At 33.7% G+C, this 24282-nt stretch overlaps 1 pseudogene; it reads right to left on the bottom strand.

The window, feature by feature from the left end:
- Nucleotides 1-2984: 2984 nt before the first annotated feature.
- On the bottom strand, nt 2985-4954 carry LOC148780525 (protein FAR1-RELATED SEQUENCE 5-like; annotated as a pseudogene).
- Nucleotides 4955-24282: the final 19328 nt, after the last annotated feature.

Here is a 24282-nt window from a genome sequence, read left to right as displayed (position 1 = left end):
AAGAACTCAAGAGAGTTCAAGAGCTTAAGCCAAATGTTTAAGAGTTCTATTACAAATGACTTGGGTTTCGTTATATAGAGCAACCACTAAACAAGGGTAGAATGCTAAAAAACACCCCAAAATGTCAAAAAATACATACTTTATGAATAAAAACCTTAATCGAGTTTTTGGACCAAATGACCCAAATACCCCTAGGTTCTTTTCAACAAATGACAAAACCATCCCTCCACGAGAGGCCTCACGCCATTGCTAAGCCTCGAGAACTTTTTCAGACACTTACGGTGGCAATTCAAGTGATCAATCATCGTATAATCAAAGCTTGAACATTTGCGCACGTTTTGATACCCTTTGATCGTTTTAAAACCAAGTTTTTAGGAAGAACCCAAAATTTGGCCAAGTTTTATAAAATTTTGATTCTTCGAACACCAATCCAGCATGATCTATGACGTTCCAAACATTCATTTGATCACAAATCGAATGGGATACTATCACAATCATGTTGCAATAAATTTCGTCCATTTGGTCTCCGTTTGTGCATATTCAAACTTTAGAAAGTCATCGGAAAATGGGATTTCGGTGACTGGAAAATGGGATTTCGGTTACTAGAAAAGTATGTCATTTTTTACCTCAAAATTTTTGTCATCCAACCTCCAATCATACATAAAAATTATATCAAATTGTAGCTCTTTGAAGCACGGCCGCAACGAACCCATACATACGACGATCCGACACTGAGATCTTGAGCTATGGCCTCTTAAAGAATTGGATGTTCTTCTTTTATGAAATTTGAATTTTCATATTTTGAGCCGATCTTCTAGAAATTCTCTCGTTTTGGGCTACGACATGACACATGCCATATGTCAAAATGATCGAGCCGTCGAGATTTTGCTCGTGTCCGAATTTGAGATTAATTGAACATAAAATGAGCATTTGAAAATCATCAGGAAATGATAAAACACAGTTTCAATAAATGGAAACTGGTTCACCGAGGCTGCACTGCAATAATGTCAAACCACATTTTTATGGTAAGTTAGGCCCATAATGGTCTCAGAGGTTTCAATTGAGCCGAAATTTGGTACTTGAGGGTTTTTCGATGCTTCGAATCTAATGGAAGTGGTCTCGTACTGTTTTGAGACCCAAAAAATAGGGTTGTAGTTATAGGATCCATTTTCAGCATAAAAGGAACTGGATTTGAAAGCAAAGTTTCATCCTGATCATATCAACACATGGCTGAACACGACAAAACATTCTGGGAGACCTTACGAAATAAAAAACTACCTCTCATGCAATTTAAGGCCATTCTGACACTTTTTCAAAGGTCGCCCAGTTTTGGGCTTATTGTTGTAGTGTTCTTGTGGTCTGGGCAGCATCTTGGGCACCGACGAGACCAGGTTACTATCGGCTCTCTCTTTATTTGTCTAGTGGATGCAAGTACTTAAAAAATGACGTATAACAGCCACGGACATGCTATGTTTGTTGTGGTACCCCAACAGATATGATAGGTCCGTTACGGTCTTTTAATCCATGCTGTCCAAAAAACTCTGTCAGCGCCAAGCCTATGGGCGAAAATACTATTTATTTTAGCTCATAAGCGTTGCGTAGTAGCTTCCATATATATATGGGTGTGGTTTTTATAAGGTTGCAACCTTAAAAAATCCAATTAAGGTGTACCACCAAATTTTATCATAATATGCAATTTTGTTGAAAAAAATTCTTAGGATTATCTTAAAATCTATGTTCATATCTAATTATAAAATTTTAAACTCCAAAAATGGTAAAAAGCAAGTTGATCTATAAACAAATGAAAATCTTAAAAATAGATGGTCTAGATAATGTATTGCAAGATGCACTATTTTTGGGACTCAAATTTTTCTTTTTTTTCATCTTCATACATTTCAATGTTTAGAATGATCAATTTTAGGTTTTTTCAACACTAAAACAACCTTTTCTGGTGGATTTTTTAGGTGCATCTGTAATTCGACATTAGAAGGTTGCAATCTTATAGAATCTTTTTCTTATACATATATATATATATATATATATATATATATATATATATATATATATACAGAAGATTAAAAAAAATGTTTATAGGTGAAAATGAACAATGATTTCGCATACCCTCATCACCATCCAAAGTTCATCGCATGGTCACGATTGTCCAGTAGTGTTTTATTTTTCAATTTTTTTCTACAAATCAAAATGACCTGAAATTTGGATTGTGTGCTCATAAAAAATAGATGAATCTACCAAAAATATCAATTCAAGAATGAACTAATAAAAATAATCATGAAATCTGAAAATGTGAGTGCCCCCAATTTGTGCTATTATCTAAGCTAAATAGCAAGGTAGTTATTTAATTTTTAGATTTTATCATGAAAAAGATTTCACTATTAAAACCCATTTGAATTATGCTCACCGTACAACTATTTAACTGTAAGCATATAAGAAAATGGAGGTCTGCGCAAAGCTACATAGCCAGGTAGTCATTCAACTTTTAGAGTTTGAAAAGTAGCAAATGTACATGAAACTATTTACAACAATTAAACTCGATTTTTTAAAAAGAGAAACAATGCATTAGCTTATAGACAACAAGATTTAGAAACTTAAGCTCACAAGTACAAAAAATGACATCATACCGCGCGTTGCACAAAGAGGGACATTTATGTCTACAATGACTTGTAACCCCACATCCCTTGCACTTTCTTTACTCGTTCTATCCTAACACGCAAGTTTCAAACTTAAAGGGCTAGGCCACCCCTTTGGCTTTGCATAAATTGGAGCTTTTATAATCATATGTGGATTTGAAGCCACAGAGAGGATGGAAGTCACAAAAGGGGATCCTGTGTATGCAGAGCTGCAATGGGTAGAAGACGCTTGTATTGCAGAAGCCTTTTCCATGTCAATTCTAGCAGCAACCTTATCACATGCATCGTCTATAACCATCTTTGCATACTCATACAAACCCACACTCACTGCACCATTTATTGATAGAATGTTGCAAGTCCAAATAGGTCATTGTAGCGTGTTGAATGGATATCCTCATAGTTGGGCTGCACTTGAACACGACCATTACGAGCAGTCCCCTTTGTAAAAAAATTTGTCCATCTTTTCATTATATGGTGCTGGGGTCACTCAAGAATATTTTTAAGAAAAAACACCTTGAGCATATAACTACAAGGGATATCCATTCGCTCATATAGATGACAACTGCATGTTTCTTTCTCCTCGGTGTTTCTGAATGCAACCACGTGAGCTTTACGACATATCCCATATTCTTTCAAACTAAATGTGCATACCACCTTATCTTCCTCTTGGACTTCACAAGTAAGATTAATGGCTTCCATCAACTTTGGTTGAAAGAAGTTCGAAAAGATAGTTGGCGTATAAATTTCAACCATCTGTTTTACCATTCGAGATGCAGTCTTTATTACTAGTGTCTCGTTATGAGATTTAAAGTCCGCAGTATTTTCATCATCAAATGTTTTGTCAATTAATTCTTGTAGTTTGCCTACAAATATAGTCAAGTTGATATGTGAATTCACATATGTCTTGATGTCTTTGTTCATAGCTTCAATTCTTCCACTTGTCTTATTGCCAGCAAAGAAGCAATCTTGTAAATATACATCTACCCACTGATGTCGAATTTTATACAAAGACAACAACCATTCATTATTCTTTAAATGATATTTTTCTGTCATTGTTGGACAAGTGTCTTCAAATTCATTTATGGTGCTGTATTGGTCAATACATTTATAGAATTCTGCATGGAATGATGGATGTTTGTGCTCAACTTGTGTTAATTTTTGCTCAAACGTTTGTGTAATATGCCATCTACACAAGCGATGTCGGGACTCTAGGAACACCTTTTTTTATTGCGAGGGCTATTGCTTTGTCTTGGTCTGTGACGATTGACTTGGGTTGACACCCATTCATCACCTCAAGCCATTTTATAAATAGCCATGTAAAAGACTCCTCATCTTCTTTATGGAGCAAGGCACAACCTAAGAATATTGTCTTTGTGTAGTGGTTCACTCCTAAAATTGGGGCAAATGGCATCTGATAGACATTAATTTTGTATGTGGAATCGAATATGATGACATCCCCAAATAACTCGTAAGCAATCCTCGATTTCGCATCAATCCATAGTACATTGTTTAGGTACCCTTAATCATCAACTTGCATTCTATATGCAAATAACGGGTTTTCAACAATCTTAGTAGCAAAGAACTCCATCAACCCCTTCGTATCCCTTCCTATTAACTTTGATTTTTCTTTTTCACTTCTGTAGATTTCATTCTTGCAATTAATTTCTATAAAAGGGAGACTCCTTGAGCCACCAGCATGAGTACTAAGCATTTTTGTTATCTTTAATGCAGCTAATCTACATGAGTTATATAGGAATCATTTATCTTGTGTGCTCTGGAATTTGGCAATGTGATCGAAGGAGATGAACTTTAGATGGTGAAGTTAAGGCATGAGAATGTTCTTTATTGTGCGTCACAATGATCCATACACCATCTTCATTATTTTTTATTCTTAGTAAGGCTTTACTCCTCCTTTGGCACCGTGACTGATTCCCCTCGTATTTCTTATGTTGATAACCTTCTTCTGAACATACAAACTCACAAGAAATGAGTAACCCATCTTTCCTTGGGTGACGAGTTGAAGAATACCTAACACTAAAACCCATTTTTTTTGCATATTTGTTATAAAAGTCAAATGCAGCTTCATGGCATACGAATTGCATACCCTCTTTTGGGACATTATCACTAAATTCAAAACCTTGAGGCTCATCCATGTTAGTCTCATTTGCATCCTCTGTATCTTGACATACATCAAACTTTTTCTCACCATCACTGTCGAAATCAATAATATCCTCCATTTTATTGCAACCACCTAAATCATAGTCTACCTCTATTGGGTAATCCTTGATAGGAGTATTTGCCTTCATACTTGTCTCTGTCACACTACCAACTTAATTACTTCCTAACTCCAAGTCAATTGTATACCTCGTGTCCAAGTTCATGTCTATTCTATTTTCTAAATCTATAACATGAAATAAAAAAGTAATGAAAAGATTCATCTACCAAATTTAAATCATATAATTATTTAAGAAATCCCAAAGCTAGCATTAAATACTTTTCTCTCATTACAACAATCACTATCATCGTTCATATTACTCTTTAGCAATCTATCATTACTTTATAGCACTATTAATATATTTTAGTCGTTATCTTTGTCAAAGTAAACAATACAATCGAATTTATAAAATATTAAACATAAAATAATAGAAGGGTGTTAAAAAGAACTCATAGATGGTATTACTTTTGACAACATAGAATATCTGTAGATATATTACAATGCTAAAATCGTTTAAAGACAACAAATACATATTCAATCCTCATTTTGGAAAATACTTATTAGTAATTAATTGTTTGTTGTTTATATGGTCTAGTAAAAAGTCATCACTAGCTATCATCACAAGCTCATTACATCTCTTAAATATCTAAAGACCATAAGAAACCCTGTCAAATTCATGGGCAAAAACATAAGTTGCTAAAAGGAAAGAAAACAATGAATCATTTTCACTTTGTATGTAGATCCATGTACAATAAATCCAACCAAAAATAGAATGTATAATAACTCACTAAATTAAAAACTACTAACATAACCAAAAATAGATAAAAAGAGAACCTAAAACATTTATTTTAGGAGTGAGTCTAACACAATCAAAATCAAAGAGGTAGAGAAAAGCATCATACCTATAAAACAAGATAGATAGAGCTAAGAGCTTCCCAAAGGAACTTTTGCTAACACAAGCTAAGAACAATATTTCTCTCTTCCATTTTCTTCCATTGCCTCACTTTTCTTTAGTCCATGAATATATTCTTTTGTGGAAGAAAGAGAGAGAGAGAGAGAGAGATGCACAATGGTGGAAATGGCTACCGATACCACAACTGGGATAAGGGGAAAGAGAGTAACACATCTCCCAAATTAGAGATCAAGGAGATGTCAAACTAAATGTCAAATACTTCAACGGTAAAAATCACAAACAAGCAATCTGAAATCCAAGGTTTCAGAGATGAACGATCTTAAAGATCTTTCAATGGCCATCCATCTGAAAGCAACTATGGGTGGATTCATAGCATTCGAAACTACACAACCAGAGTACTTTCCAAAACCCAACTTCACAAATCAGTAAAATATTTGACTGTAAATTTTCCTACATCGTCCACTTCAAGACCCATCAATCCATAGAACTATTCTGTTGTAGGACATGTAACACCTTCGAAAAACCAAGCAACACATCCATATGGCTGCCCCTACCACAACTTAGGATGAGGGAATAGAGACAGACATGGTCAAAATGACTGCAGCCACCACAACTTGGAATGAGGGTGTATAGAGAGAGAGAGAGAGAGAGAGAGAGAGAGAGGACGGGACGATGGTGAAAATGGCAGCCACAACTTGGGATGAGAGGACTGGACGATGGTGAAAATAGCAGCTACAACTTGGGATGAGAGGGTAGAGAGATAGTGTGAGAGAGAGAGAGATAGCTGCACAAGATGAGATGTTTTTGAGGCAAATGGTTTGTAGAGAGAGAAATAGAGGGAATTAAAGAAACCGGGGGTTTCCAATTGATGAAATACTTTCTTGAGGTATGGGTCAACACTGTATTAGACAGTTGAGAAGGATGTATCCTTAGGTGTTATGATAAGTATGCATCTGTATTCAAACTTTTCTCTATATATAATACTTTCTGTTTTTTGGTAAGTGTGTATTGATTCTGTTTTTAAAATTGAATATATTTATCCTTTATTACCTTATGTTAGAATTAGAGTATTCTTTTCAATTATAGGAAAATTCATCTACTCTATAAAATTTGGGATTTTTTAAATAATTTTATACCCTAGACCTTGGTACTACAACCTAATGCTAAGACTCTTTACCCTATCTTATATCTTACTATGGGATCCCTATTTATTCTTGCAATATGTATCAACGCCTTAGGTGTGGTCTAATAATGAAATATAGATAATGTTCTATATGATAACTTAATTCTATGTAACTGGACCAAAAAATACCCTTTTCATTTTACTTTAAATGGATTTGGTGTTCCCACATGATCAAACTATACATTTGGTTGCACATTCAACGTTGTGTTTGTTTACTCTGGTAATCTTTTTCTCATCTCTGTGATGAATATAAATTGAGTCCGAGCCAAAAAAAAATGCATTAACTGATTACCCTCTCTTAGACTTTAGCACGTCCATTTAATGGACTATCATATGCAGACTTTAAAAACTTGAATCAAACTTTAACAAAATATTGAATGAATGATTCTTTTAAATTTTCATGTTGTAATTTATCTCTTGATAGTTTGTTCTTAAGAACCCACCTTTTACATGCCCATTTTTCCAATAAATGAATTGCAAGATGGGACCATTCGGTGCAATGGCAGGGGGGAGGGAGGGGGAATGATTTTTGAAGGGGCTAATTCAACCTTTATTTCCCTCATTCCCAAAAAATCGGTAATTTTGGAGTTGTCTGGTATTAAGTCAATTAATTTTCTTACCAGTCTCTATAAAATAGTGGCAAAGATTTTGGCGGAGTGGTTAAAAGTGGTCTTACCATCCCTGATTTCTATCATTCAAGATCGTCAGATACAAACAGTATATTGGTGGCCCAAGAGTGCATTAATTCGAGATTGAGAACTCGAAAACCTGAGGTCATCATCAAATTAGATATGGAGAAGGCCTATGATAGGGTGGAATGGGCAGTGCTATTGGAAATTATGAAGAATATGAGTTTTGGAGAGAGGCAGAGGAGTTGGATGTTTGGTTGTCTTTCTTCTGTGTATTTTTCAGTACTTTTTAAAGGGAGTCCGATTGGTATTTTAATGCTTCTAGGGGTCTCAGGCAAGGAGATCCTTTGTCTTCTTTTCTTTTCAACATTTATGCGGGATGTTTCAATCTAATGATCAAGAAGGTTGAAAATTGTGGACATTTCATTGGGATCAAATGTTCTGAGGTGGCCCTTAGCGTATCGCATTTACAAATTGCAAATGATACTCTTATTTTCTATGAGGCAGAAGAAAGACCCGTCAGCAATGTTGTTAGATTCTTATAATGTTGTAAAGTTGCATTGGGACTAGAAATTAATTTCTGTAAGATGTCTTTGATTGGGATAAATTGTTTGTTTCCTCATATCCAATTCTTGGCTTCACCTTTGGGTTGTAAAGTAGGTAGTTTCCCATTTGCATATTTAGGTCTCCTTATTTCTAACTTGAGGCCTTCTATCTCGGTGTGGGATAAGGTTGTGCAATGAGTCTAAGGAAACATAGATATTTGAAAGCCAAAATATCTCTCTAAAGGTGGAAGGGTTGCTTTGCATAGGTTCTGCTTAGCCAATTTATCCATCTATCAAATATCTATTTTACAGATGCTGACTTCTGTAGATAAGAAAATTGAGAGAATGATGCAGAATGTTTTGTGGTGTTCTTTTGGGGAAGAGAGGAAATATCATTTGTTGAGATGGGATCATGTTTGCACTCCTAAAAGGAAACGTGGTATTGGCATTAGGAAAGTTATGATTGTCAATGAGGCTCTGGTATGTAAGTAGTGGCGGCGAAGTTTTAATTTTAAGGATCAACTCTGGTTTTCAGTCCTATCTTTAAAGTATGGTCTCGACAAACAGGGATTTTGGTTAGGTGGAGGTAGAGGCAGGGATATGTCAGCCTTATGGAAGTCGATTTATAGTTGTAAGCCTATGATCTCGGGATATTTTCAATAGGTGGTAGGAGATGGTCGGAATATTTCTTTCGAGCAACATAAATGGTTGGGTGAGTATCCCCTTAAATATATGTTCCCAGAATCATTATCGAAAGTGAGTGATCCAATGCCAAAAGTGCTGAGGTTGAAGATTGTAGAGGAAGTTCGATCTCTTAGAATGTTATGTTTCCTTATGGAACGATTAATGATTCACTTTTTTCCCAATGGAGTGAGTTGATAGACATGTTGGAGGAGGTTTATTTATCGAATCAAGGTGTGGATAAATTGATTTGGGAGTTGGAAGGTGACGGTATTTTTGCAGGTAAATCATGTTATAGATTGCTCTTTAATGATAGATGGAGATGGTCACTACCGGTGGTGGCCCAAATTTGGAAGTGGCATGTTCCTCGCATGGTTTAGATCTTCATTTGGCTGGCTGCCCAAGATAAGGTTTTGACTATTAATAATTTAATCAAAAGGGGTAAAATTCTACCTCATATTTGTTTGTTGTGCAAATAGGGTGGTGAATCTGGTGCACACTTGTTTATTCATTGTTTTTTTGCTTCTTTGATTTAGCACGGGTTGTTTGGGCTACTTGGGAGTAAATATGTTGCTGCACCATTCTGTGTTGAGGGTTGTTACACAGTTAACCTTTCAATATTTACCTTCTTTACGAAGTGTAATATAGAAAATTACAAAAGGACCAGTGTTGTGGGAGTTATGGAAAGAGAGGAACATGAGAACATTTCAAGGAAACTCGTTACCTCTTGATAGATTGCTTTTGAAGATTAAAGTCTCCATTTGGTCTTGGGTTTCCATTACCAAAGAAGGTTGGGGTATTTCTCAATTTCATGTTTTATTGAGCTTGCAGAATTTTTTCGTGATGGGTAGCTTTAAATCTAAACTGAGATGCATTTTGGTTGAACCATCCTTAGGTAGGTATAAGCTGAACTTTGATGGAAGCTCCCTAGGCAATCCGGGAGTTGCAGGTATAGGAGAGGTACTGCAAAATTCTTTTGGAGATGTTGTATTTACTTTTGCAGGGCTCGCTAGTATAGCCACGACAAACCATGCAGAGCTGCTTGCTCTTCTACAATATTTGAAGGTATTTGTCTCGAAGAACATTGGTAGCTCATGTGTGATCAAAGGAGATTCTATGAATGTGATTCAATGGTGCAACAAGGAGCGACGGTTTCATGGGAGCTTAGGTCTTGCTGGCTTCGGATTATGCAGAGCTGCTTGCTTTTCGTTTTTTTTCAGCATGTTTACAAAGAAGCAAATACTTTGGTAGATTATCTTGTGAGAGGAGGCACGTCTCTATCAGCTCTTTCTATTTCTTCTTATGTAATCTCTTTTTCGTGAAGTTCTTTTAATAAATTTGATAATTTCGGTAAAAAAAAATTCAAAATTATCGAAATAGTTATTGGAAGCGCTTGGTTTGTTTGCTATTGAGAAAGGAAGTCTTAAAGCCCCATTTATACTGATATGTCAAAAACAAATAATTTTTCCTTGCCATCAATAAATTTAGGTTTGAAAAATGACAGAGCTTGGTCGTATCCATCCTCTATCGTGACCTTATGTATTTATCAAGATTTAAAAATTTGGCGATTCTGATCGGAATCGCCCAATCCATATTGTAATTCGGTTCCCTCAATATATTAGGAACTATTCGTGTCCCAAAAGAATTTTCAAAGATCACAAATTTTCAAAATTTCTACACATGTTGGCCCCATTCCCCGCCCACTTGTGTTGGCCCATTGCCCCACTTTCCTACCCGTCCACTTGTTGGACTCACTCCCCTACTTTCAAAATTGAAAGTCGCATTTCCGAATACCTCCCTTATGTTGGTGCCACTCCCCCACTTTCCTACTCTTTGCACGCGTAAGAGACCAAGTAATTGTTTACTTTAGTGTGACAGAGCACTAAATTTATACACCTCATGGCTTTTCTACGTCCTTGATGTAGGACAACGATCCTTTCTCCCTTGTGCTCTGCATTTTTTTTTTTTTTGCAAGGGAGCCTATAATATATGTAAGAGAGCTATTGAATATATAAGATAGCAAGATAAGATAGCTATTGAACATATACGATGGCAAGATAAGATATTTATTAAATATATTTAATATTTTATTCACACAAGGTTATATAAATGTTTCATTTTTCTTGGTTTTATATATATCTTGCATTGTATACTTTTTCCATTTAATTCTAATCAAGTGATTTATTCCTTGCTCGTGAAAATGTTGAAAGCTTATGTCACATATAATTTTTTACTCTTTAGAATAAGAAATGAGGAGGCAAGATCCCATATTTTTACAATCACAATAGAATAGCGCCTATAAAAATACAAAATAAAAATATTTGAGTTAGAGTGATCCATATTTATTAGAATGAGTTGCATTTTAAACTAGATTTTGATAATAAAGTGGATGTAGTGGTCAACAAATAATCAGGAATGAAACATCTTCTCCGTACTTACATATTTTCAATAAACTAGTCAGAATCTACAAGGCAATACCCCAATTTCTTTTGAAAACATAAGAAACTAGACTTTAAAGAAATTTTAGTGATTTTTTCGAAATATTTTTTAGTTGAAACCTATCGATCCGCCCGATTCTCCAATCAAAATTGTCGTTCCGACACAATTTTTGGGGTAGCCGATCTGGGTTGCCAATCTATTTTTTTAAACCTTGGTATTAATGAAACATCACATAAATGCTCCCAGTTCTACAAAAACTTAAAATGTGTGGAATGTTCATTGACTCCCTTCGGTAAAATCCCATTTAGAAATAATTTTAGGACCTCTAATTTTGGGAAAGTAACTTCTTCAACCCAGAGAAGAACCTCAAAAATGTTTCCTAATTGTGCCCTCTATGTACATGAAAACATAATTTCTCGAGATTGAATAGACAATATCCAATTTTTAAATAGTGAGATCTAAATATAGGAAAAATCAAATTTTAATTTTTCTTTTGAGAATAATCATGTATTAATTCTTAAGTGGTTCCCAAATTTCCGATTAAAAAATCCTCCCAAGAAGATCTTCTGAGCAAGAGAATGGAATAAATTCCCGAGGGAGCCATGTATACGCACTCATAAAAATATAAAAATGCAAAAAAGGGAAAAGGTGATGGAAAAATTGGTTGGGTGATAATGGGAAAAAGTAAGAGAAAAAAAGATCGAACTCCTTTATTGTTTTTGGCTTGCAGAGAACTTTCTCAATACGGTATTTCCCCCCTTTCGACATTGTATATGATGTGCATAAAGAAATGCAATTCACCCTCAGGACACAAGAAAACAAAAGGTTTATCTTATTATGCTTCAAAGCTCTATGTACCTAAGCTTGAAGCCCACTGTTTAAAGCACCAGATTCTTGCATTTTAGAGAGAGAAAGAGATAAACAAACAAGTAGAGAGTGAGGGATGAGTGCTCGAGATTGCTCTCTAGAAAATAGTAGAGAATGTGTGAAAAAAGGTCTTAGAAGTGAGTAATTCATATAGGAGAAATGACCCTTTTATAGAGCTCCAAGAGCCTGCCTATTTATTTCAGGAGTAGTTATATGTATCACCAACAGTCAAGGGTTACATGCATGCCCTTAATCTCGACAGGTTATGTTGTAAGCTTCTATCTTTTCAACCACTATTGACCGTTGGATGTACCACACGTGCCATGTCACAAAAAGATAATGAGCATCAATCTTGACCCGTACACATGCTCAGACGAGGTGCACCTCATGCGTAGATGCGATTGTGTGAAGTGTATGTCACTAAGCGCCCCTGTGCCCATGCCCTCGCTCACGTACGTGAGTATGTGCGCACACTCCGCGTGATCTGCACATGCACCACAATTCTCGCTTTTGTACTGTATAAGGCATGTGAATGCCTATACTTAAATATCAGTCAATCCATACTCTTCACTTCAATGTGAGACTAAAAACCCACACCACTCTCTCTACAAAATACAGCTTAGAAAAACCACAAAATCATACTGTTATTTTAAAATACACATAAGTATTTTTCAAAAATCAAATTATTAACATTTTCCTCCTCTATTTCAAAATAGCAAAGAAAATATAGGAAACATATTATTTGTACACCATGAAGGTATCTTTCAATTTGACCTTTACTTAGAGTAGTACACTGCAAAGTCCATCACGTATAATGATAGCGTACAACTTTGAAGCAGTTTACTTATTTAATAGACCGGTAATAAAACTCATAAACAATATTCAACTCTTGTGTCTTTCAACTACCAGCACATTTTTGAGCTTTGTGTTGATATCCCGATTTCATAAGTGCTCTAGAAACAAGTCCCGTCTTATAGGAAGTTGACTCACTTCCACACATATAAGTGTATCTATTAAGGGTGCCCTGTATATAAACTCTCTGACTTATGTATAGCCCTTCGACAACATAAAGAATATAACTCAACCTACTAACATACAGGTTATCACTAGACTTATCCACTATATAGATTTCCTAAGAATGGTTGCTTGTAATATTTTGACGCCTAATGACCAAAACTAATCATGTGTACAATTTGTTTTTACTACATTAAACCTATAAATTTGATGTTGCAAAAAATTAGGTTGGGTTCCCACTGTATATAATTACTCAATGGACTCTAGCCCTATTCTTTTTACATCTTACTAATGTCATCCCTTGCAAGGCCTTTTGTCAAAGGATCATCCAATATTTCCTTCGATATTACATATTCTACACTAATCACTCCATCTCCAATTAACATTTTAATAAAGTTAAGCCTTTGCACAATATGTGTATATTTTTCATTGATTATCACAATATATGGTGATTGTAGGAAATGGTTTTAGCCATATGGGTATGTAATATAACAAAATGTTTATCCATTCTGCCTCATTACCGGTAGAGTCTTAAACAATAATTTCAGACTATGTAATAGAGCATGATATACAAATTTATTATTGAACCCCATGATATCGTACAATCCATTAGTGTAAAAATCCACCCAAATGTTGATAGTGAATCTTAGATTGCTTTGATTCGATTAGCATCACTATACCCTTCCTATACACGAGGATAACCCACATAGTGTATGCCATAATTGATAGTTCCTTTCAAGCATCTAAATACTTGAGATATATCATTCCAATACTCTCTACAAGGGCAACATATATATCTACTACGTTTGCCCACTGCATATGTGATGTTAGGCCTCATGTTGCTCATTGCATTCATTAAACTACCAATTTCCCTAGCATATTCAATTTGAGACATACATTTCCTATCATTTTTATTTAACTTAATATGATGATCTATAAGGGTAGAGACTAACTTACTATCACTACACTCAAACTTATGGAACATTTTCTCAATGTAGTACGATTGAGTCAAGATATACCAAAGTTAGATGCAAGGAATCTCTTAGTTTCCTCCACAATATCCTTATAAGAACTAAAGATAAGTGTGTCGTCTACGTATAGATAAATTGTGTTACATACATAATTTATTTGCTTATTTTATATACATTTATCAGCCTTAATTCGCTTAAAACCATTTAACATCAACACACTGTCAAATTTTTTATATCATTATTTAGGTGCTTGTTTAAGTCCATAAAGAGATTTAACTAATTTGCAAATTTTGTTCTCATTACCTGGCATCACAAACCCTTCAATTCTTCCATATAGATTTCTTCATTTAGATCACTGTTTAAGAAAGTGGTTTTCGCATCCATTTGATGTATGATTAGATGGTTAATAAAGGCAATTGTTTGAGCATTCAAATAGTGACTAGTTTTGAAACACGTGCATGTGTCAAAATAATCGATGCCTTCTTTTTGTTTAAACGTTTGGATACAATCTTGCTTTATATTTTATTAATAGAATCATCAACATTATGTTTTCCTTTAAATATCTATTTACAACCTTTGGGTTTAGAACCAAGTGGAAAATTTACTAATTTTCAAATTATATTTGCTATTATGGAATCCATTTCACTATTTATAGCTTCTCTCTAAAAAACTATATCTTGAGATGCCGTGGCTTCACTTAGTGACGTTGGATCTTCCTTAACAGTTAAGACTACTTATAATGAATTTAATATTTTATTTTAATCGACCTCAACTAGATAAATGTAAAAATCTAGTCCAAGGTTGTAAGATGGATCATCTCTAAATCTTTTACTTCTTCTTGTTTCTATTTTCTCATTATTATTATTTTCTATATTATTCTTCATCAATATTTTCATCATTCCCATTACTATTTTCACTTGGTATACTACTTGTTTTATTTAATTCACTTGTAGAAGTGTGATTTTCAAAAAATGTAGTATCTCTCTATTCCACTATTGCGTTAGAATTTAGATCCAAAAATTTATATACTTTACTATTTAGTGAATATCCTACAATCACATATTGTTCTAGGACCTGATTTATTGCTTTTAGAATCAGGAAGTCTAACATACGTATGGTAATCCCATACTTTAAGAAAGTTCAAGTAATGTTTTTCGATTAAACTAAAGCTTATAAGGGATCTTATCAATGTTTTTATATAGATTTCTATTGAAACTAAATCATGTAGATAATAAGGCTTTACTCCATAAATTTAGGGGTTTTGTTAGGCTACTCTTACACATGGAGTATATATTTTGTATACTCAAATTTTTTTGACACTTGATACCCTTATTTGTCTATGGGTGTTTTAAGTAATTAGTCAAGTGTAAAGTAGAAATACTTAATAGAAACAAAAACATTTATTAACTATAGTAGATAATGATATCACCGACATGAAATGTGACATTACCGACATGATATGTGACATCACCTACATTGAGTATTACTATTAATAAAATATAGCTAGTTTCTTATAACAATAACCATTCTACCCCTCCTTATGACAAAAAATACCCTTGCTTAAAAATTTTATATTACAAATCAAGGGTATCTAAATATCCAAAAATGTCGAGTACATTAAGTGTATACTCCATGTGTAAGAGTAGCCAAGCAAAACCCTAAATTTAATGGTAAAGAATAATAAATTACATTGCATTCACTATTTATACTAAAGTTCTATTTTTTTTTTTTTTCTGCTAATCTATTTTGTTGAGGTGTATAAGGAGCAGTCACTTGACGAATAATTTTATTATGTTAACAAAATTCATTAAAACCATTCGATAAATACTCTCCATGCCTAATACTTCTTCTAGTTTTTATTTTCTTACTAAGTGGATTTTCCATTTCTACTTATAAAATGTTAAAATTTTTGAAAGCATCATCTTTACCTCTAAGCAAATATACACATGAATCACTCAAAAAATCATCAATACATGCAATGAAAAAATCTTTTAGCGCCTTTATATAAAACATTATCTAAGTCACATATATCGCTATGTATAACTCCTAACAATTCATTTTTTCTTTCTACTGTAGAAAATAGTTTTTTAATTATTTTAGCTTGCCCACATAGTTCAGAGCTTTCATTAGATAATTCATCACAATTAGACATTAATCATAACATAATCAAATATTTAACAAAAGCATAGTTAACATATCGTAATCTTCCCTGCCACAGATTACAAGAAGTCACAATATAAGTAGAAAACTTATTCATTCTATTTATGTGACCATTGCTACAAAATATTTATCATTAATCATGTTCACTCGGTTTTTCTCTTGAATAATGTGCTAGTTTACCACATACAAACTATAAAGCTTTTCTCTTATTTCTATTGCCATTATTAGACTTCTGGTTCCTAGGATTATTATTATGGACTTCATGAAGGAAAGACTTATTGTTATTTTGAGCACTTGATTTTTTCTCTACAAGGTTTTCCATAGTTTGAAATTCCGTAATCTCGTCTCTTTTTTTTCAAAGTCTCTTCTCTTATTTAATTCAAAGAGATTTATGAAGTTTTAACCAAATCAAGGTCCACTTTTTTGTCTTCATTTTCTTTTGATACTCTATACAAGATGGAAGTAACTTGTAAATTATAGTGCCTGCTAGAAAAGACTCATCTACTTGAATATCACATTCTTTAAATTTAATGACTACAAGGAACAATTCATATACTTGATAAAGAATTGGCTTGTTTTCAATAAATTTAAAGTCTAGAAAAATAGAAATAAGAAATCTTTTATTACCAGACTCTTTGGTGAGGCATTTGATTTCACGAACCTCCAACAACTCTCTCGCTATGGCAACTTATGCATACATATCGTATATGGGATATGCCAAAGCATTGAGGTTAAGTCCTTCACAGAGGTAGTCGTCTTCCACCCATCATTTATAGGCTTCATGCTATTGAAGTGCTCTATCCTTGTGAAATTGTAGCCCACATCTTTCAAGGAAGTCAGCCCATTTTCACCCATAAAATATTACCTTGAGTTGTTGGAAAAATCGGTCAGGTGAAAGGGGTAAAAAGAAGAGCAAAAAAGATCGAAGTACATTGCAATTTTTAAGCATGTAGAGCGCTTTCTCAAAATGATATTTTCTCGCCTTCGATACTAGAAATGATGGGCATAAGGATGGGTAATCCGTGCTTGGGATACAAAAAACAAAAGGTTTTCTTATTATGCTTCAAAGGTCTACACACTCAATCTTAAAACCACTATGTAGTGCATCAGAGTCATGTATTTGAGAGAGAGAAAGAAATAAAAAATGATTAGGGATTTAAGGATGAGTGATCGAGAATGCTCTCTAGAAAACCACATTGAATATGGAGTATTATGGAAAAAAAGGCCTTATAAGAGAGTAATTCGTATGGGAAAAAGAATGTCTTTTATAGAGCTCCAAGAGGCTATCTATTTACTATAGAAGTGATTATAAACACCACAAATAGTCACAAGTTACATGCACGCCCTTAATTTCGATGGATGTTGTTACAAACCTCCATCTTTTCAATGACTAATGACCATTGGATGTCCCACATGTGCCACACTCACAAATGATTCGATGGATATTGTTACAAACCTCCATCTTTTCAATGACTAATGACCATTGGATGTCCCACATGTGCCACACTCACAAATAATATCGAGAAGTGTAAAGTGCATTATCAAGTCACAAGTTACATGCATGCCCTTAATTTCGATGGATATTGTTACAAACCTCCATCTTTGCAATGGTCATTTTCGATGGATGTTGTTACAAACCTCCATCTTTTCAATGACTAATGACCATTGGATGTCCCACATGTGCCACACTCACAAATGATATCGAGAAGTGCAAAGTGCATTATCATGTGCCCTTGCATCCACGCATGCGTGTTGCATGCTTCACGTTCATTGCACATGCACCACCATGCTTACCTTTTTATTAATAGTGTAAGGCATGAGAATGGTTATACTTAAATACCCCTCAATTCATACTCTCCTCTTCAATGTGGGACTAAGAACTACACATTTCCCTCTCTACATAATACGACTTTGAAAAACCACACAAAACAATATTGTCATTTTGAAATACACAGTATTTTTCAGAAACAAAAATACTAACAAAAGGTACCAACCCCTTAGCTACTCCAGTTCCCAAGAATGTGGGCAGAAGTGTATCCTTAGAATTTTAAAACATATGTCTATTTTAGGGAATTCCCAAATTTGTGGAGAGTAAAATTTCTTTAGCCCTTTGGTTGCCATTCTAAAAAAGTAAATATCAAATTTTATAGTTTGTTGGAGAGAATGCAAGTATTATGTCTTCTCTATACTTCTATGGTATTTTTGTTATTAATTGAATAGAAAATTCGATACTCTATAGACGTACATATTGCCAAAGCATGTCAAATCAATATATTTTGCTCTTTTAATTTTGAGTATGGCTTGTATAATTTGTCAACCTTATATGATCAAAGTAATGTGTGCCTCTAAATCTTGTGATGGATGCAGTTCTGGTGTGAAAACCCTTACGACGGCCAAAAAATTTATTTTGACCCTAATTATGAAATCCAAACCTCAAAAGAGAGTGTAGGTTGAGCAGATCTATAAGCACCTAAAATATTTTGAAAGAGGTAGTCTAGCTAATATATTATAGGATTTATTATTTTTAAGACTTGAAATCTTTCTTCTTCTTTTTTCTCTTATCTTTACTTCTTGAGGTCGAAATCATTGATCGTAGGGTGTCTTTCGACATCGAAACAACCTTTTCAAGTAGATTTTTTAAGTACACGTATAAGGTAGATACCTTTATATAATTTTTCTTTTAAATTTTGTTCAATTTTATCTTTCCCTTTTATTTTTGCCCAAACCTTAGTTTTCAACTTCTACATAGTTTTCAAGTTCTACACCTTCGTCTATATTCATCCGTTTTCCTCTCTATTGTCTCCCTTTCCATCTTCCTCGTACCTATAATTGATTCAGTCAAAGGGACACTGCCACCAGTGTGTACATTCAAGGATTTGATATAGAGACCAATAATTAATAGAATTAAGTTTCTATATGGTCTAGGCTTTATAAAAACAAAATAAAGCCTCACCTCAAATTGTCATCCAGAAAGCATTTTCGGCAACGAAAAGCTCTATGATTGCTCTAAATTCAGTTTTCAATACTGACAATAAAATTTAAAACTAAAAAAATTGTACAGATATTGTGGATATGTGAATACTTATTTTTAAGGCGAAATGGACGGTCTAGATAATTATTACAATATACATTATTTTTAAAATTTGAAATCTTAATTTTTATTTTCACAATCATAATGGTGAAGCCGAAATGATCGATTTAAAAATTTTACAAAACTTGAACTGCAATTTTCAATGAGTTATGAGGTGAGGCTTTACTTAGTTTGATAGGGCTGCAGCCGTATCAAACCATTTTCCTAGTTAATAACACAAAATATACGAAATGGAATTAATTGATTCAAGGAAGAAATATGATCACGGTTTTTGGGATATAATGAAGCTAACTATATATCCAAAACAAATAGGAGGAATTGGATTAAATTATCCCTCTTCCTACCTATTTATCGTTATCGTATTTTAGACATTCCACGAACCCCAATTTTGGGAACCCCAGAAACCATTGTGATTCAAGGAATCCTTTGTGGGAAGAGGACGAGCGAATTACAAGACAATTGGCCTCTGACAGACTCCCTATAGTAATTGTTGGATAAAAAGAAAAATAAAAAAACTGGGTGAACATATTTCAAGAGGCTTTTGAAATGGAAATAAAAGAAAATCTTTGATTTCTTTGTCATTGTTTACCAAATTCATTCAAACTTTCATTTTATATATAGAAGCCCTAACAAAAATTTTTGAATCAAAACCAAAGATCTGAGATCGATTCTTAGTTTTTTCCGCTTTTTCTTTTCTACCATTTTCTTCTTATATCTTTCCATTTAAATTTTCGCTTCTTAACTTGAGTTATTGCTCCTATAAGAAGAAACCAAATATTTAGTTTTGATTTTAATTGTTTTTCCTTTCATTTATAAGCATTTTTCAACGCCTAATTTTACTTTTTTCTCTCTGTTTTCTTTTCTAACACAGTGAGTTCTCTAATTTGACTTCAACCAGTGCTATGTTTGATGTTGGAAGTAAAAGATATATACCTTCTCTCAAATTTTAGTTCTAAGTGAACCCTCAAGTTTACTGAAAGCCCAAGGACCCCTCCACGTTAAAAGAAAATGATAAGCACCTTGCTGTTTTTTCCGCTATCCAAATTATAATGAGTAAGAGAGTAATAATTATAATGATTAAAAGAGAAAGAATGAGGATGCGAGACAGATAAGAGTGAGTTTTTCTAGGGTTTAGATAATGGGTAATTAGAAAAAATTTTAAAAAATAAATTCTCTAGTTGGACAATTGAAGAGGTACAAAGCTCCCTGGCCAATGTCGTATTGAAAAGGCTGTTTCTTTTTCTTTTTTTTTTCCTCTTTTTTTTTTTCTACTGTTTACGTTAAAGGCTCCAAGGAAAAAAATATAGGAAACATTATGCTAATACGTCACACCCCAAGTTTATAACACTAAAATTCTTGAGATGTGACAGTTTATTATTAAGGAACAAAACAAATTCTAAATTTTTACTATATATTATATTCCTGCAAAACAATTTTTCTATTCACAAACTTTCAAACTTATATAAAGTCTATTTCATAGCTCATAATAACATGAGGATTTATATGTACATACAACTTTGACATTACAAAAATTACAAATGCAAATTTATCCATGACTACAAACTTCTTCCAAACTCCTCCTGCTGCAATTACTCTGAAAAAAAAGTTATCATAGTTTGATGAGTTTGGCTACTCAATAAGTGACCATCACTATCCTTAAAAAAATAATCATAATTGACAAATGCAGATATTTTCAAAAGAATGCATATTAAGCAAAATTCCGAAGTATTGATTTCATACATTCTAATATATGCTATTAGACAGATTCATTTCTGATCTTCCACATATCTTGTATTCTTTATTAGACAAAGCAAATAAATATGATACATAAACCATACACACACGATTCATAGTAAGATCAACATTAAGTATCAGCTTGAATCAAACAAGCATTCACAACCACAAAAATCCCGCAGTAAGCATTCACAACAACATAAATCCTGCAATCAAGCATTCACTACAACAGAAGTCCTGCAGTAAGCATTCACAACAACAGAAGTCCCACAATAAGTATTCACAACAACAAACGTCCTGTCATAAGTATTCACAACAACATAAGTCATGCAATCAAGCATTCACAACAATAGAAGTCCTACAGTAAGCATTCACAACAACAGAAGTCCTGCATGAGCATTCACAACAATAGAAGTCCTGCATGAAGCATTCGCAACAACAGAAGTCCTGCAATAAGTATTCAGAACAACAGAAGTCCCACAATAAGCATTCACAATAACAAAAGTCTTGCAGTTAGCATTCACAACAACAGAAGTCCTGCAGTAATCATTCACAACAGCAGAAGTCTTGCAGTAAGCATTCACAACAATAGAAGTCCTGCAGTGAGCATTCACACCAACAGAAGTCCTGCGATCAAGCATTCACAATAACAAAATTCCTGTAGTAGAAGCACCAACCTCAGGTCCCAAGCCTCGATCCCAAGTTAGAACTTCTACTATCCCAAAGGAAGAAGAGCCCAGTGCGCTTTGGGGCTTTTTGATAAGCATGGGCCTTGCAAGACACAACCCTCTCATGTACCTTTCTAGCGCGAGAGCGTTACACTACCAAAGGGGCCCCAATAAGTAGTGCCATCACATAGATTTTGGGGGCGCGACCCTCCAAACACACACACTCCTAACTCTTACCCTATCATAGAGAGTTTGGGAAAAATTGCAGCTGCAGACACCATCTTTCACATAGTAGGTGCCCTACCCATACAGGCAGTCGTCGGCACAATTATTCACACAGTATGTGCCCATCCACATATCACATAGCATACATTACAGCTGTCGGCACCATCATTCACACAGTAGGTGCCCTTCCCAATAGGTAGCTGCCAACACCATATCACATCTTATCATAACAGGGGGGTGTTTCTATGCGCTCATATCTTACCGAAAGCATATTACCATGCACACATATCTCATCAGAAGCATGTTGTCATGCACACATCTCTTATCAGAAGCATGTCTCATATGTAATCACAAGAAACATAACCATGTCTATGCTGGACGTATAGTCACGAGTGAAATCACTATGTCGTATTATCATGCATATAGATTAAAAGATATTATTATACCAACTGCAGGCTATATACTAATGTAGTAGATATCAGGAAACATTAATATCGTATTTTCAAAATATCCTTTAAATCACTTGCACAGAACACCAACACATAACAATTGCACATAACACTTGCACATAACAATCACGCATAACGATTGCGCATAACAATGGCGCATAACACTTGCGCATAACACTTGTACCTAAAATTTACACATAACACTTGTACATAATACTTGTACATAACGGTTGCACATAATACTTGCACATGACACATATAACACTTACATATGACATTTACAATATCTAATATTTATGCTGCAAATATTACAATTAAATACAAAAGTACGCTGATTTTATCATATCTAAAATATTACAATTAAATGCAAAAATATCTCTAGAAATATTACAAAAATATATGTTTTCTTCAAATACTGATCTTACAGAAAAATGAAGTCACTTACACCTACCCTTACAATTTCTAGAATTTGGACAATCAATAGTAATATTATAATCTTCTTAAAAAAAAAATTCCATAATGTACAGTATCTAAAATTCATGACCCTAAACAGAATATCACAATTTTACCAGTAGCGAAATACAAACTTTCACATAGTTGTTTCACAGAATAATGAAATCATTTACGCATAAAACTTATAGCGTCTAAAATTCATAACAATAGATAAAAATAATTAATTTTATTTCTACTAATTTACAGTGTCTAAAAATTCCCAACAATAACAATTTTATTTAAAAACGGGCTATATTTAAGGAAAATGAGGTCACTTGCTTATGTATCACTTTGAGATGAGATAGACGTTAAAATATTCGTTTGATAATGGAGAAGGGTGGCTTGTATTTGACAGGGATCATGGAACTTAGGTTCCTGAAATTACACACACCCTTAAAAAAAAACATCCAGCAGCAACCAAAGATGATGGAACTCATTATTGTAAGGAGAACCCAAAAAGGAGAGTCCAAAAATACAAACATAAAGTTCCATTCCATAGTGAACAGATAATGGCCGAACATCTCCCAAATGTGTGACTCAGAGGCATATAAAGTATGCTATCCACTAGATAATTAAGAGCCATGAAGAAAAAGTAACCATTACACACAAATTATCATCAAATTGCAATAATAATCGTAATTATTGTTCTACGAACCAGATCTCTAATGCAAATTACCTTGCTCCAGCTTGTTGAAAGAGATCCATCACCCGTGCCTAATAATCCCATGCAAATATGCTCAAGAATATATGTTCAGATTCCTCCATTAAATCCAAACAATTCATGAGGACGAGAAAGTTATCACCCTTCCAATGGAGTTCCAAGTGAAACAGTAGAGAGAAGACGAGAGAGAGAAAATGATACACCTCATATAAAGGTGTCACATATACAGGAATTGAGTAGTAAAAGCTTTTGCAAGAAGCTGGAGTAAAGGTCCACATGGACCCGCACAAATTCAATCACATTAGCCAAGCTTGCCTCATGCCCGGGGACATGCTAAAAAAAATTGTTTTATGTTATTATTTTATTTATTTATTATTATTAATATTACTATTATTCTTATTATTGTTGTTATTATTATTATTATAATATAGGTATTTAGTATTATTATTTTTTATTATCATTATTATTATTATTATTATTATTATTATTATTATTATAATTTTTCAGTTTCAAAAAATTTGGGTCCTCACATAATATCTCCTACAATTAATGAATTTGATGTTTTATACTTAGGAAGTTACAGATAAATTCTGTTATGTTTTGATATTTAAATATAGTCCTCTACATTTCATATTTTATGATCAAGTTTCATTTTTTAAAATATAAAATACATATTAATTCAATCTTTTTTTATATT

Source organism: Amborella trichopoda, chromosome 9 (genome assembly GCF_054954075.1).
Source record: "Amborella trichopoda isolate Santa Cruz 75 chromosome 9, AtrichopodaSantaCruz75HAP2 v2.0, whole genome shotgun sequence".
Classification (NCBI taxonomy): Eukaryota; Viridiplantae; Streptophyta; class Magnoliopsida; order Amborellales; family Amborellaceae; genus Amborella; species Amborella trichopoda.
Note: the sequence above shows the minus strand (reverse complement) of the source record. Positions and strands in the feature narration are given on the sequence as shown.